Source organism: Martes martes, assembly GCF_963455335.1.
Source record: "Martes martes genome assembly, chromosome: 8".
NCBI lineage: Eukaryota > Metazoa > Chordata > Mammalia > Carnivora > Mustelidae > Martes > Martes martes.
Genome location: NC_137895.1, coordinates 114,125,882 through 114,143,154, shown reverse-complemented (window position 1 = coordinate 114,143,154; position 17,273 = coordinate 114,125,882). Strand labels below are relative to the sequence as shown.

General features: G+C 40.7%; 1 protein-coding gene across 3 annotated transcripts in view; it reads right to left on the bottom strand.

Moving 5' to 3' along the window:
* ZNF438 (zinc finger protein 438) overlaps positions 1-16,418 on the bottom strand; it is a 174,511-nt gene extending 158,093 nt beyond the window's left edge. Inside the window, exon 1 of one of the 3 annotated variants that reach the window (XM_080811145.1) lies at positions 16,305-16,418. The gene's annotated coding sequence lies outside the window, so the exon portion shown is untranslated. Of the gene's footprint in view, positions 1-14,634; positions 14,789-16,304 lie in introns of those variants that run through there. The other 2 variants (XM_080811147.1, XM_080811146.1) reach the window with 2 other exon arrangements.
* Positions 16,419-17,273: the final 855 nt, after the last annotated feature.

The following is a 17,273-nucleotide window of genomic DNA, read 5'->3' as shown; positions in this document are numbered from 1 at the left end:
TAAGAGGGCGGAACACAGCACGCAGCCTTCCATTTCCCCTACTTTCACCTGTCTTACATCCTGGGCTTCCAGGGAAGTTGTCCAACGACTAAAATCAGACTCTGACGAAACGGTCTGTATATCTAAATCTAGAGGAAGTCTTAGCTCAGCAGACAACAGGGCACATCACATCTGAAAGACCGGCAGGGACAAAATGGGAGAATGAATAATGAAGCTGGTGAGGGGCAGAGTTAAAAACAGGAAAGGGTGCGGCAGAAGCCAAAGGTCAGGGTCAGACCTTTATCCACTGGAAATAATGCCTATTGTGGAGTGGGTGTGCCTGCTAAAAAGAGCAGCAATGGGATCCTTCACCCAGAAGGACTCAACTGCTGAAATCTTAAACTCCAATCCGCTACTTACAGGCTACAATCCCCTACCCTTCTAGCTCTCTCAATCCCTTACCTGACATTGCCAATCAAAACTCCACAGAACAGCCAACGTGAGCCTTCAGAAAAGTAAAACAGATCACGTCACTTCTCTGATTCAAACCTTCCAATGGCTTTCTCAGGACACCTGAATGAAAAAATCCCAGATCCTACTGCAGTCCTGCAGCATGCCCGCCCTCGGTAATTACCACTCTCCTCCTCACTTATGCTCCCCAGCTACCTGGCCACTGCTTAGGCAAGCTCTGGGCCAGGGCTCTGGCATACCCTGGGGTGCTCTTCCCACAGCTATGTCTTCACCACATGCCAGTCTCAGCTCAGAGGGCATCTCTTCCAAGAGCCTTTTCTTGTTCACATCATTTAAAATAGCATCTGCATCACTCTCTACCCCCTTATCCTTCATTTTTCTTTTTAACATTTTCATGTATATGTATGTTTATCTACCTCCCTCTAGAAGCCAGCTCCAGCAGGGGAGGGACCTTGTTTTGATCTAAGCTGCCACACCACAGAGAACAGTGTTTGGAAGATAAATGCTCAGTATTGAATGAATGAATGAATGAATGAATCATACTTGGTCTTAATATGTTCGAGATTTCAGTTTCTCCCCATGCCCTCTCTATTCTCTTCCTGATCCATCAGCCATGCTCCAAGCTTCACTTCCTATCCACTATAAACCTAGGATCTGATCATCCAGCTTTGCCCACTCTCTTGCCTATACTTAGCTTTCTGGCTGGCTTGTCCTTCCCCTAAACCAATCTTCTCCACTCCCACACTCATACTAGAGATTGCTACTGTAGAAGCCCCAACCAAGTGGAGCAGAGACTCTGCAAATGCATGGTCTCAGACCATCTCAACAGGGCCCTTGCTTGCCGCTGCCCATCAGTCTCTTTGTGGGCTCCCAATCAACTCCCTCTCTCACATCTCACAGAATCAATTCCAAACTTCCATCACTTTCTTCAAACTTCCTATTCTTCCCTCTACTCAGCAAATGACATTACCTCCACAGAACCAAGAGAGGTTCTTAGGTCAGACTCCCTTGGTTTCCTCCACCCCTGCTGACCAACAACCGCACCCTTACCTCCTTCCTGAGAAAGTGGAGGAAGGATGTCCCTCATCCTTCCCGAAGGTAACCTTCCACCAAGCTCCAGAACTCAAGCCATCCCTCCTCCTAGGGGATCCAAAGCCATCATTTACCCACCTTCCTCTTCCAAACTTTCTACTTCTCCTTTAAGACTCCCCCCCTCCCCACTGTACCACTGTACAGAAATGCTTAAAGTTCTTTCATTATAAAACAAATGAACAGAAAAAACTAACATACTCCCCCAGATGCGATGTCTCTCTCTCTTGCCACTGTCCTAGTTGCGCCTTCCCCTTCACAGACAACCGTCTTGAAAAAAGGGCTTAAACTCATTATTTCTACCCCTCCCACCACCACCCCCAATTCACTACTCAACCTCTGCAATCTGGATTTTGTGGAAACACAACACTCTCTCCAAAATACGAATGACTTCTTAACTCAAAATTCACTCAGAATTTATTAGACCTGTCAATTTAATATTGGCATTCTCAATTTTAAAATACTTATCTCTTGGCTTCAGTAACATTACTCTTTCTTGGTGTTCTCCTCTTTTGTATTCTTTTTTGCAGTTTGCTTTGCTGTTGACTGTGATCTGAGAAAAGCCCCTTGCGTGTGGTATGGCAGTTAAAAACCTGGGCTGTCTTAGCTTGGGCTGCCATAACAAAATACCGTGAGTGGGTGGCTTAAATAATAAAATGTATTTTTCTCACAGTCTGGAGGCTGGAAGTCCGAGATCAAGGTGCCTGTATAGTCTGGTTCTGGTGAAAACCCTCCTCCTGAGTTGCAGATAGCTGCCTTCTCACTGGATCCTCACATGGCAGAGAGCTCTGGTGTCTCTTCCTCTTCTTATAAGGACACCAGTTCTATTGGACCTACTGGATCACCCTTATGACCTCATTTAACCTTAATCACCTCCCTAAAATCCCTATCTCCAAATATAGTCACATGGGTGATTAAGGCTTCAACATATGAATTGGGAGGACACAATACAGTCCATAATAGCCAACAGTAAGACAAGAATGGTAAAAACCAAATGTTGAATGACAACAATAACTATACAAGTGAAAGAACTCTATAGCAACAAGGAAAATGGACAGCACATGGATATATCAGGACACAAAATTTTTACAAGAATATGTTATGCATATGAAATAAAAAGAAAATCACAACAGGAATGATGTTCAAATAAAGGAGTTTAGTTCTAAACTCTTTGTTAGATAATTTGAAAGCTAAACCTTCACAGAAATAATATATAAACAGAAAGCTTCACGTGAGAAAAAAACCACTAAAAACAATTCCAAATTGAATTCTCCATGTTTGTTTCCTGTTTTCATCACCACCATCTGTATTAACCAAGAAATAGGCTAAACTGCTGTAACAAGACCAGGAATTTAGCGACACCAACAAAAGAGGAGTTCACTTCTCTCTCATGTAGTGGTCATGGGGACTGAGGTTCCTTCTCTCCTGTCCTGCCACTCTCCCTGGGGGACTGCCCTTGTCTGTAGGATGGTAGCTGGCTCAACCACAAGTCATCCATGGGGGCGGGGCAAAAAGAATATGACAGACAGCTGATTTTTAATACAAATGGGATGTGCACACATCACTTCCACTCCCATCCATAGCCAAAACTTAAGATATGTGGTCTCCTCTGGCTACAAGGAGCCTCAGAAATCGGAGCTATGTGACAGCAAATATCAGAGGTGGGAGTGCATCCTTCTTCCCACTCTGAAACATTCCTCTCTTTTTCTAAAGGGATAACCTGAAGGGATAACCCAGTTATTGGATTCAGCTCAAAGTCTAAGATCTCTGGGTGATACACAACTCTTCAAGAGATACCAATTGTGTCCCTGTCCCCTGTCCAGTGACCTACAAACTCACAGACAAGTAACTTTGCTCTCTACCACCACCATTACACCCAATGTACAATAGAATACAAATAAGATTAATGCAATTAAGTTTTCCATTCTGAAAAGAATGGCAAATACTATTCTTACCAATGATGAAATACTGCTGGACAGAAATGGCAGAGAGTCCCCACTCTACCAGGAAGCAAGATTCTTGGTTAAACTCAGGTTCTGTGCTGGGGTGGGGTTGGGGGGAAGGGGGATCTTAGGGAGGAGACAGACTCCCTTGTCCATTTGCCTGCTGGAGCCTGGCTTTGTCTCTGGAAGATACTGTCTTCTGTTATCCTTTCCAGCAATATATGAAGTGAACACAAGAAAGTAAGTGCTCCCAAAGAAAGAGGTCGGAGAGAACTAACAGCCTATTCCTGGGGGCACATGTTTGGGGGTCAAAGATTGCTTTAGTTGTCAAACAATGGCAAACCATCACAGGTTTTGGCAAGCTAAACTTGTGGCATCTTTGGCAATATAATCCTCTCAAAACCTCCACAGGTCTCTTTGTCTTAGGTCAGTGCCACGTGAAAGTGACCACAACTCAAAATTTAGTCTGATGGTAGATGCTAAGCTTGTCAATTCTGTCCTCCTATTATTAGCTGACCTCTGAGGCAGATGCATCCCTCTCTCCCTTGATTTCAGGTTAGCTAACTTGAGAGCATCTGATTCAGACGGTGGGATGATTATACCACCACCACACCCGACTCACATAGGGACAAGCCATGTGACCTAAAATGTTCTTTCTGCCTGAATGATTTCAGGCTCAGCCACTCGATTAGCTTTGGCCAATAAAAGATGAACAAAAGTAACACATGCCGCTTCCAAGCAGCTGCTTCTGCCATGTCTCCCTTCCCTCTAAAACAGAACAGCAATGGCCCCAAAACGCCTATTCCTTTGGCTTAGAGTGGTAGAGGATGGTGGAACAGAGCCATAGACATGTCATAAGTAAGAAATAAACCTTTGTTGTCCTACGGAGACTTTGTGTTTGTAACTGGAGCTTTACCTAGCTTAAGTGACTGGTTCAGGTGGCAAGATAAATCCTTAATATGATCCTTGCCTAGCGTGGCTTCCACTTTTCTCTGGCCAAGAAAATCTGACAAAGTTTCCTAAAAACAAATCTAACCTCTTGCTGTTTGGGAAAAAGAAACTACTTTTTCCAGCCCTGCAAAACCCCGTATTACTGTCCTTTTAGTCAGTGCAAAGCATAGGCTATGGGCACACAGAACTTCATTAGCAAATTTATATCCCCTCCCACCTCTAAGGGCAAACTAGCTAATTGTTCTCTTACTTGACACCCTCTTGCATTTCCTTGCTAAAGCAGCTAATCAACTCATGTGAACCTTCTCACATTAGCAGTCTAACCACTCTCCTGGAGCTACAAACTGGACAGACATACCCATGCCCTTCCAAGTTATCAGAAGTGACAGCTTCAGCAAGGGTTCTGCTATAGCGTAACAAGGGTCACCAGTTTTCCAGCCTCTAACATGGTGCCTACTGTCTGCTGGCCAACCACGCAGCCATTGCCATGCATTTTAGCTATTACAGCAACACCCCACTGCAGGTACCAATTTTGGCACTAAACTAGGTATTGGGAAAGCTGCTGTGATAAAACAATGACAAAAACAGTGGCTCAAACAAAAAAGTTTATTCTCTTCCTGGAAATAGTACAGAGATAGGGCGGTGCTTAGGGGAGGGTGAGCAGTGGTTGGTTCTGTCCCACAAGGTCATCTGGGGACCTAGGCCGACTAGCGATGGCTCTCCCATCCACATCACAGGATGTCTACCTCTGGGTTCAAGGCAGCTGTTGTCATTCTAGTTGTTTTTGTCTAGTCAGGGTGGGGGGTGGGGGTATGGCACAGAGAGAAGAACAGGACTAGCACCTCATCTTTAAGAAAGTAACCCAGAAGTTGCACATACCACTTTTGCTCACATTTAATTGGCCCAAACCTAATCACATAGACAATCTCCTATAGTCAGGGGAAGTTGGAAAATACAGTCTCTAAGAGAGATTCAGATATGAATAGAGAAAAGGATATCCTAGATACCAGAGAAGAAGTAACAACAGTCTCTGTCATACTTCACACAATCTATTCTCAAGAGTCATCAGGAAATTTTTTTAAAAGCATATTTCAGATTTCAGACTGTGGTACCCTCTGTTTAAAACCTCCACTGGCTTCCTCTTTCACTGAGCATAAAAACCAAAGTCCTTACAATGGCCTACAATCCCCATGCAACCTGCTCCCTCCATTACCTCTCTCATTTCATTTCCTAATACTCTTCCCTTAAAATAAACACCAAATGTATAAAAGACCTAAATGTGAAAGGTAAAACTATGAAGCTAATGAAGTAAAAAGTAGGATGATATATCTAGGATCTTAGAGTGATAAAAGATTTCTGAAGATCCCAAAAGTATAAACAATATGGGAAAATTCTGATGGAACTGAAAGAATTGACTCCATCAAAATTAAGGACTGTTAATCAACAAAAAACATTATAAAGTAAACAGCTGGAATAATATGTTTGCAACCTCAAAAAAAATTTTTTTTTTAAATTTTAAAAAAGCATTTAATATCCAGTATATGCCAAGAACTCCTTAAGATAACAAGAAGATAGGAAATGAAATTAAAAATTTGGTAAGAGACAGCAGCAGATAATTTACAGAAGGTAAAAAATAAAATACAGAATGCCCCATTATATTTGAACTAAAGATAAGCAATAAAGATATTTAGTATAAGTATATCCCAACTAATGCAAGGGTATATACTTATATTCAATAATTATTTGTTTATCTAATATTCAAATTTAACAGGCTGTCCTATGTTTTTACTTGCTAAATCTGACAACTAACAGTGAAATCCATATGGCTAACAAGTAAATGAAGAGAAACCCAACCTCTCTGCTTATGAAAGAAATGCAAAATAAAACTATGAGATACCATTTTATACCTGTTATATTAGCAGATAATGTTTTTTTTCCTGTTATGACAGAAGATCATTTAACTCAGGATTCTTTTTTTGATCATATCACTGGGCAATAAAAGCCCAACTATTTATTGCATATGCACAGAGAAAAACCACATTTCAAATCCATTATTTCATACACATAAATAATAGCACATAAGTAATCCCAGTAACCACATTCAGGTATCAAAGACATCTTTTTCCTAGAAAATCTAAGTATCTATTTAGTATAAATTTATAAAATGTAAATGTTGAGGATAAAAATGTTTAAGTATCATTTAGTAATTAAAGAATAGTGCTTCATAAACAATATTAATTTTAGTACTGGGTTGAGATTAAGCTCTTAAGGTTAACTATCGTAGCAGGTCAGAAATTTGGACTGTGAACAAATACAAGAATTAGGCTTCACATTTGCAAAGAGCTTTCACATAAAAATGTTTTATCCAACTCATAAATGTAGCTTTATCATTGGATAATACTTGTCTAGAGGGCAGAGAGGGATAGCACAAGCTATAGGTTAAGAAAGGAAACCGGCTGCATATAAACATGACAATACCCATTACCCATTCTTTTTTTTAAGTACTATGAGCTTATTTCATATGTAAATACAGTACACAGGATATTTTTAATAAAACTTCAATACAACAAAGAAAATACACCAAAAACTGATTTTGCCTTCTCTAACTTCTAATATAAAGAATGCCCTCTGAGTTTATCTTAGCATCTCGAAGGAAAACATTTTTAAAACTAAAATATCATGTGAGAGATCACTTTAGAAAAATATCTACTTTTTGTCAGAGTTCCAGTAAACCGTTGTGAATACCTCTTGATTTCATTCTAAATAAAAATATTATAAAATAAGAATTAAAACAAAATACTTTATAAAAATGGTACTACAATTGTGGTAAAATGATTCAAAGATACTAAAATAATTCAGCCTACCTTATACAAAAGACATACACTATAATCATTAACCTTCTAAAATGCTGATAAAAATAATCCTTAATTAACTTTCAAAAAGTCATCACTTCTAGATGTATCTCTAACAACAGCAAAAACAATAAACTTTTAGATCTATAATTCAACATCCATCAAGACTGCTTTTGGCAGGCATATGATACAACACACTCCCACAAGAGAGAAAAATAGACATAAAAGTAATAGCTTTCACCACAGTGTTTAAAACATTAAAGTATTTCCATAAATAACGTATTACCTTTTTAACTATATATAAAAATAATCCTTGAAGCAGCCTGGGTCCCAAATAACATATAATCCTGTGACTGGTAGATAGAAAACAAATGATATTCACAGCACTCATTTCTTTTTTTAAAAGTTTCAGAAGAAAAGCAAAATCAGAAGTATATATTAGCGCAACTGCTAATATAAATGTTTGACATAAATTTCAATGGAGAATAAAAGTACCTATTCTCCAGTTTCAAAAGAAAGGAAAAGATTATTCTTTGGCTCTATTCCAAGCTGGGAACAAGTAACCACAGAACCAGTTTTAAATATGCCCCAATCTATCAATCCTTAAACTCTAGTCAACATTTCCACTTAAGCCCTCAGCTGAGAAAGTCAGCCGATCAGTAACTGCCTTGCTTCTGTACCCTTGCTTCTCAATGCCAGCCAGTCCCTAAAGTCCAAGTTTAAAGTTGGCCAATCCCTAAATTGTCTCACTGAAAGTAAGCCAATCTTAAAACTCCATGCTTCTTCAAAACCCTATCTAAGTACATCTCTGCCTGTTTCGAGGATTTTACTCTGCAAGCATAGCTCTCCCTCCCTTAGCAAATATGAAATCCAGCTCTGTTTCAGTTATACTTAATGGTGGTCTCTCCCCTCAATAATGCTATAAATTTTATGTTAACCTGGATATAGCATTTTTCTTCATGGAGGTAAGAAAAATATTTTTATGCTAAGTCAGTTGTATGGAAAGTTGAAAATCTTCACTTTTTAAATATAATTATAATCCTTCATGGCCCAATATACAAATGCACTAACAAAGGTCTTTTTTCTTCCCTTCTTAATCCCAGACCCACAGTTTCATACTATCAATTGTCCACATCCAGCCTATTCTATTGTATTCTATTCTACAGAAAACATTAAAATTTCCAATTACAGACCTAAAAATATAGAACTGTTGTTTGCCACAAGGGCAGGAGGTGCGGGGATAGGTAAAAATGGGTGAAGGGGAATGGAAGGTACAAGCTTCCAGTTATGGGATGAGTAAATCTCAGGGATGAAAGGGACAGCATGAGGAATATTGTCAAGATATTATAATAGTTTTATATGGTGACACTTGCTGTGAGCACAACACAATATACAGAACTGAGGAATCACTATCTTTGTACACCTGAACTAATTTAACATTGTGTGTCAACTATACTTCATTAAAACAAACAGTCTGATTTTAAAAATGGGCAGAGGATCAGAATAAACATTTTTCTGAAGAAGACATACAGATGGCCAACAGGAACATGAAAAGGCACTCAATATCACTCGTCATTAGAGAAAAGCAAAACCACAATGAGATCCCACCTCATACCAGTTAGAATGGCTATCATCAAACACACAAGAGGTAACAAATGTTGACAAGACTACGGAGAAAAGAAAAGGGAACCCTTGTGTACCGTGGCTGGGAATGTAAACTGATGCAGCCACTGTGGAGAACAGTGTGCAGATCTCCCCAAAAAAGAAAACTAAAACTCCCATATGCCCCAGCAATTCCACTTCTGGGTATTAAAATTTTTCTTCCAATCACTGAAATTCACAGCAAGAACTGAATATCATCAAATAATCTTCAAATGAAATAATAACTCATCAAATATTTGAGTAGATATTCTTTTGGAAAGTAAGAGAGCCTCAAATGTGACTAAAAGATGGCAAGGGCTAAAGAGAATAACATGGTTTCTAATTTAAAAATTAGAATGAATGGAAATCCTATTCTAAATCTAAATCCCTCTATCAGAATGGCAAGTGAATCATGCCAAGTAGGTTACTTCACCCAAGTATACTCAAATACAGCTGAGAGCCATCTCTTCACACTGCTTTTGGACCTGAGTGTGCTCAAAAAATAAATTCTACATAGCAAGCAGCACTACCTTATGCTTTATCAAAACTGAGTAAAGATCCCACTCAACTCCAATCACAGTACAAACACTGAATTACCAACTGATTCAAGTGACAACATGAACATCTAACTAGGTGTTGTAGTCACCCCCAAATATGCCACTTTGGCCTTTTGATTATTTTGAATCAAAGGTACTTAAAAACAGCAGGTGCAAGGGCACTCTGACTCTCCTTTTTTTTTGTCCTGAAAGTAAAAAACTCCCCTGTGAAAGGTATCCTCCCTTGTACCAGGAGGAAGGAAGACATTCTTAGCACCAGAGATAGGGAACTGGGAGCAGAGAAACCTGTACAAAGAAATCTTATCTTCTCCTTACTTCTTCACCATTTACTACCCCTAGCCCAGACTCTTCTGGAACCTGTCAGTTTTTCACAAATTTATTGTTTCTTTGCCTAAAATGTGTAAAAGGTTCCGTTTTGGTTACTTCTTTGGGTCTTGACGAAGGTTCCCCTGTATAAGTTTAATGAAGTTTGTATGTTTTTCTACTGCTAATCTGTCTTGTATCAGTTTACTACTTAGGCCCAGACCAAGACCCAAAGATGATGGAGACTTTTTCTTCCCTTACAGTGTCAAGAGACCTACTTAGTTAGGTTAAGAATGGATTTGGTGAATTTATCCAGAAACTGTCAAATTTCTTTATTAGAGGGTATCCAGAGAGGCAGCACAGGTCAGTAAAAATAGTCAAAACTTTATTATGAGTTGGGTGATCTTAAGTAAATTCCTAGTTTTCATAAGACAGGAAGATCAAATGAGACAACCAGTAACTTTAAAAATGTCCTAAGCATCAAAACCTCGCAGAGTCCTAGATTTGCTTTTGCCCTAACTTGCTATAATATATATAGCAAGTCATTTTGATCTAAGTCTGTTTCCCCATCTGGCAAGTAGTGAGGATAATGCATGTCCTACACATTCCATGGGATGTTCATTAAAATCACATATAAAAATTAATGTGAAAGTATTTATGAAATATATAAACAACCATGTAACTGTGAAATAGTTAATTCAATATATGAACGAGATTTATACTAGCAAACCTGTTACAACCTAGAATCGTATAATGCCCAAATTAATTTTACTAAGAAAAAATATTCATAGCTAAATACCAAACCAAAAACACTAGACATATTGGCAACCAAAAAAATTCATGGCTATTAGGTACAAAAACTGTTTTCCTTGCAATAAATGAACCAAATTGGCTCAGCTCTCCAACTCAAAGCAGTTGAACACAATCTTTTGTTCAAGTCAGGTGTTTGCCACTTACAACTACTGCCTCAACCTCCAAAGCATCAAAAAAAAAACAAAACAAAACAAAAACAAAAACAAAAAACCCCAAAAATAGTAAGGAAGAAGGTTTCTCAGTATCAGCAGTACTGACATTTTGAACTGGGTAATTGTTTTTGTTGGGTTGTTTTGTGCATTACAGGATATTTAAGAATATCCCTGGCCTCCACCGACTACATGACAGGTACAATGCCCTCACACACAGTTGTAATAACCAAAAATGTCTCTAGACATTTGCCAAATATCTCCAGAGTGACTTGGGGGAAAGAACAAAATCATCCCCAGTGGAGAATCACTGAGGTAAATCCATAGTTTCATATATTCCAGTATTTATATCACATTTATGTAGAATGCAGCTTCAAGCTAGCAACTTTGCTAGGACCAAAGAAAAGAATGCTGTCTGTAGGATAGTAATATTTAAGAATTATAGCTATGGTAGGGAGTTATGGTTAACATATCCCTTCCATCACCATGTAGTTTTTGCTTAAACCTCTCTAAGAATTTTCTTCTTGCATGTTCTTTTGGGATAATAATTTGGTTTAATCTGTCACTAAAGCTTAGCCTCCACCCAGCCTTACTAATTAATAGTCATTATTTATGTGGGGAAAAAAAAAATCAAGCCTCAAGATCTTAATTTCTAAGTAACCATGTATCAAATGAATCAAATTTAAGTGACACTTAAGTGTTTACATTATTCAAATATATTTAAACATTTACAATGCTAAAGAAAAGTACACAAACTAGTAGTATTCAGCTCTTACTGCAAGTACACTGTGTGTGTCTATATATGTATATATACACATATAATGTGTATATACACATACACACTATATATACACACATATATATACACACACATACATATATGAGTTGAAGGTAATAACAGAATAGACTAATAAAAACTACAAGATAAAAAAAAGAAAAAAAAAGAAACTATAAGACATTTAAATATTAAAAAATATTTAGTGCCCACTACATGTTATCAGTGGGTGAGATAAATAATTTTCTAAAAGAAACAATTTCTGGACACTTGCATTTGTATTCTTAACTAGTAGTTTCTAAATTTGTTCATGTAAATATAGATTTTTAAAAGAATTTGGATTTTACAAGTTATCTAGAATGGTCAGTGTTAGAAAGAGGGGTTCCTGTCTTCAAACAGGAAAACTTAACCATTATGCCCACCCTGCTGGGAGTGTTCTAGCACAATTAAACAATGATCAAACAATGCCCTCGCTGAGCCTGAACTTAAAAAATCATAAAGCCTGAGCAATCAGGAGCCCCTTCAAGATACTTTATACTATATATGAATATCTGATATTCCTGGGAAAGCTAGCTGCAACTGTAGATAAAGAAATACTAATCCATTTCAACCCTACTAAACTTAGGGAAGCCATGGTAGGGGACTTAAGGTTCTGTTAACTGCAAAATGAAATGGCACATTTCTGCATTTCTATTTGTGGAGGGTTCCCATTTAGAGTGATGGTGGATTTGGTTATTCATATCAACTATCCCACTGACAGCTAAAAAAGCTAAATAAGATATTTTATATGTTGTAAGAAAAAAAAACTCTGAAATTAATCACAAAATCTACAATGGTGTAATTCTATAAAATGTTTTAATGGTTCAAATTTGAAATACGTTAGGAAGTAATAAAATTACGACAAATGTATTGACATTAGAGTATACTCTTAAAGAGATGTACAGAAATAAGACACAAATTTTTGTGCATATTGTTCTAGTTTCCATGTTCTACAATGTTCCAGATGGGAGAGGTCATCTATAACTCCACCAATGACATATACCACCAGATCCCCTTTCTATGACAAAAAAAAATACCTCAGTGTTAAAAAGACGAGCAGCAGAGAAACTGAAACTTACTCCAACATGTGGAACTTTGGCGTGATACACTTAAACCAGTGGAAACCTGCCTAAATACCTCACACAGCCCCTCCATCACTCTGTATTATGCAAGCTGCAACATTTCAAGCCAACTCCCTTATTTCACTAGTAAATCCTGTCAACACTGAGGTAATAGAATTGGAAAATCTCATCACTCCACAATGATACTAAAATATCAGAATTTATTTCATTTGGTAAAAATTATATGTTTGCCAAATAAAGCTAATGCAAATACAGTAAAATATGCAAGATTATGAGTAATTCTTTTGTTGAAGAGGACTCTTGGGGAGCCTCAAATTCACTGTGCAATTGGTTAGGCATTCTTTTGCTCCTTTGACCCCTTCCTGCCCCATCCCTCCAGTATACAGGGTGGAGGGGGCTGCAAAGGTCAGAATGAAATGATCAGCATGCTTTTATGCATTTGGTCTACTCTCGTTTTATTCCCAAAAAGTTTTTCCTCAGACTGCTCCTCCAAGGAGAGTGCTATGTATATTCATCCCTGAACTCCCAAAACTTAACCAAATGTCCCACATATAAAGTCATCCCTAACAGCTACTACACGGCAGGCACTGGATTAAGAACTAGAGACAGAGAAGTAAAAAAGATACAGACCTCACCTTCACAGAACTTCATGGAAGGGGGATATTGGATATTGGCTGTGTGAACTGAATTAAAAGTCCAGTCAGCACAGCCCAACTGCCCATGTTCTTTTTCTCCACTGCTAACCAAGGTTTAGGTGAGGAATAAAACCAGGCTTTCTCTTCAGAAATATACATGTGAATCTCCAGCTCTGACCATTCCCCTGAGTTCCATATTCATATATCCAACTGCCTACTCAACAAGTTGACTTACAGGTCGTTACAGACATTGATTGTGGGGACTCCAAAGCCAGACTGCTGGGTTTTGAATCCTGGTTCCGTGACTCGCAAGCTGGGTGATTTTAGGCAAGTCACTTTCAACCTCTCTGTGCCTCTGTGTTCTCATTTGCAAAATGCGGATTATAATGATCCCTAGCACATACAACCGTTGTAAGGATTAAATTAATTAATATACCTAAGAATGCTTAAAACCCTGCCCAGTACAGTATATGCCTACAAAGTGCCTACTATTACTACTAGCTCTAGTATTATTACTATGTCTACAAGGCATCTAAAACTCGTCCAAAACAGAATTTGTGATTTTCTCACCAAATCCCTTTCCACCTGCTCAGTCAATAGCACTACTGTTCTCCCAGTTGTTCCAGCCTAAAACCTAGGAAGTCATGACTTTTCCTTTTCCTCACTCTCCAGTTTAGTAAATCCACACCAGTAGCTCTACCCTCAAATTTTGTCATGAATTTGACCATTTACTATCATCTCTGCAACTACTTCTCCAAGGCCAAGACAGCAGCAGCTCTCCTCCACGGTAGAGCCACGCCTCCTACCTCTCCACTTTTGATACCCTCCCCCACTCCATGACCTTCAAGTTAATTCTGCAACCAATAAAAGTAAAATCAAATGCTATTTCCTTGATATAAAACTTCCAGTGATTTTTCTATCACACCTAGAATCACACCTTTACTTCACCATAGCCCTCATAATCTGGCCTGGTTTTCCAACATCATCTGCCACCACTTTCCCTCTCCCTTGCAGTGATCTAAACACTCACCTTGCTTTGCCTTGGCCACCTCAGGCTAGCTTCCCCCTCAGACCACTGCTTCTTTGTTGCTCCTGTTCTAAAGGACTGTCATCTGGAGCAGAGACTCTGAAGCCAGATTGCCCAAATTTGTATACTGTCTCTATCACATTTTAGCTGTACAATCTTGGGCAATGCTTCCTGTGCATCAATTTCTTCTTCTATAAAAATGGAGGTATTAGTATTTACAGCATAAGGTCGGTATAAAAATTTAGTGTTTAGAAGACCGCCTCACTTATTAGTAAGCTCCACGTTAAGTGCTGACTGCTCTTATGATCCTTGCCTGAAATGTTCTTACCTCAGGCTCTTCCTCTCACTTCAGTTGATTCAACTGTCACCTTTTCGAAAGGCCTTCCCTTACAGACCATATCTAAAACAACCTACCTTGTTCCCCCACTGTCATTCCCTTATCTTCCTTTACCTCACTGTACTTAGTCACTCTCTGAAATGATACTATGTACTTAATCCTTGCAGCCTAGTCACTGGAAAATGAGCTCCACCAGGTTGGGGACTATCTTGTTTGCTGCTCTATTTCTGGTTCTGACTCAGAACCTGACTTCTGAATAAACATACTTCTTATCCAGGCTAGGAGACCTATGGGAATTTCTTAATAACAAGACCATACTTAGTCTTTTGTTCTTAAACTTGTGATCTCCTTTGATCCTTGAAAAAACAACAGCAAATACACCATCATCTCCCAATTTAGACCAAAAAAGGAAATCCCAAATTTGGGTGACTTGTCTTTGGACACAAAACTATTAGCCGGTAGAACCAAAATTAGCACCCCTGCTTTCTAATTCTAAGGCTTCTCAAAGAAGGATAAACTGACTTTACAGAAATGTGACCTCTCAATCCCTGGAATAAATACTCGCTGAGATGTGTACAACAGTCTTCCCTCCAAACTTCCTAACAAATACTTACCTCTAAATTTGAGAGTATTAGAGTACTCACTCCTCAATAATGTACTAACCCTTGGCAAGCCAAAACATTCAAAGTCAGATATGACAATGGGATATTCCAAGTCCACACAGAAACAACCCCTAAAACTCAGTGTATCCATGTTGAGTATAATGTACTAGTTCCAACATGATAAAACCTTTCTCTGAAAAACCCAGCCAAGGAGACTTCATACTTGTCAAGAACACTGTGATAAGGGCACCAGTCATTTCTTGATCCCTGTTCCACAAAGTTCAGTAACAACAGTTTAGGTCACCCATCAGACTCAAGTGTTGTCCATGATCATTTGGGGGGTGGGTGCGAGGGGGTTGAGGGGGCAAACTCTGAAAAAGATCCCTACGTACAAGACCTTGGTTAAATGGCCATTGGCCGGCACATTCTCAGAATAACGATTGTCTTTCTGAGCTTTCACCTAGCAAGTTTACATGCTTGTGTTACCTCATATGCTCTCACAATGTTCCCGGTTCTGTGAGAATGACAACTAGGCCAGAGGCAGCGTCACCTCCATTTTACACAAAAAGGAAACTGAGGCAGCAGGTGGTTATCTTTACAGCTTGTCCTCAGCGATCTGGTCACTTGCAGGATCCCAAAGAAAGCCTAGATGTGGAGTGTCTGAAGAAACCCTCCATTCCAGACTTCACGTCAAACTCCAGGGCTGAAGGGGAAACTAAGCCCCTTCATCAAGGAAGAGGAAAAAAGGGGGTCGCTCCCCATTGGACTTCCCCCGTTGCTTCCCCTTCCTCGCTCGCCAGCCCCTAGAGCCCTCTCGGCCCCAGGGGAGAAGTGCGGGCCTGCCCCCGCGGGGCGCGGCCTCGCCTCCTCGCACTCCCGGTCCCGCCCGCCCCAGAGGGCGCGCTCCCACTCTGGGCGGGCACCTGTCCCTTCACCACGTTCGGCGGCTCCCCGATCGCCCAAGAATCAAACGCCCGCAGCCACCACCGACACCGGGAATGCGAGCAGCAGGGCGAGACCCGCAGGCCCAGAGAGCTGCAGGAATCCTCAGAAACTTACAGTTTTCCTACAGCGTGCGCGTCACGGCGAGGTGACGTCACGGGACCCGGCGTTCAGGGAGGTCAGGCCGCTGGGCGCCGGGCCGCACCACCCCCACGGCTCCGCCCCGTGCGCGACGGCGGGAGAGACGCCCCTTTCCTCAGCGGCCCCGCCCCCCACCGTGTGGCGCTAGGCGCAGGCGCACACGGCCTGTGTGGCCGCCTTCTAGGGCGGGGACTGCTTGAGAGACTTTCGCCGAAAACCTGTGGCGGGGGCGCCAATGTAAGGGGGCGTAAACATACACCCCCACCCCACCACCTCCCCCACCCTCGGGAGCGCAGCAAACAAGTTGTCGCCCTGGGAGCTGGAGTCGGACGCCAGGGTTGTGAGGTAGATTTTCCGCAGACATTGCCTCCTTTCCTCACGTGTTCATTAAAAGTTCCACGTGTGGAAACAACCATTTGCTCCGCACCAGGTGCCTGCAAGCCCTCGGGCGGGAGGAGTCAGCTCTCCCACGGGTCCTCGCTTCCACCCGGCCCCGCCCCTGGCCCCGCCCCCGGATCCGCCCCAACCGGACCTGCCTCGGCTCCGCCCCGCCCCCGCCGACTAGACCGCTCCCCTCGAATCCGCCCTTCCGGCTCTCGCTCGGAGCTCCAGCGGGCGCTGCCTGTGCCGCCTTGTCCCGGCGCCCGCTAGGAAATTTTAGTGTGTCCTTCCTACTGGATTTCCCGTTTGGGCTCAGTGAAGCTACTTACAGGTTACCGTTCACCTCTATTAAATTTAGTTAACGGTGGTCTGTGTAAACAAATTATGTACACTTTTTGGCCAGTGTGAACTTTCCACCACCTCCCGCTCACGTGATGATGCCTTCCTGTGCCCTGGGTCTCTGCTCTTCTTTATGCTCTTATTGACGACGAGTTCTGGTGTTCAAAGATAGCACAGCAGAAGGGAAAATGAAGGCTCGAAGAACTAACGCCGATATAGTAAGAG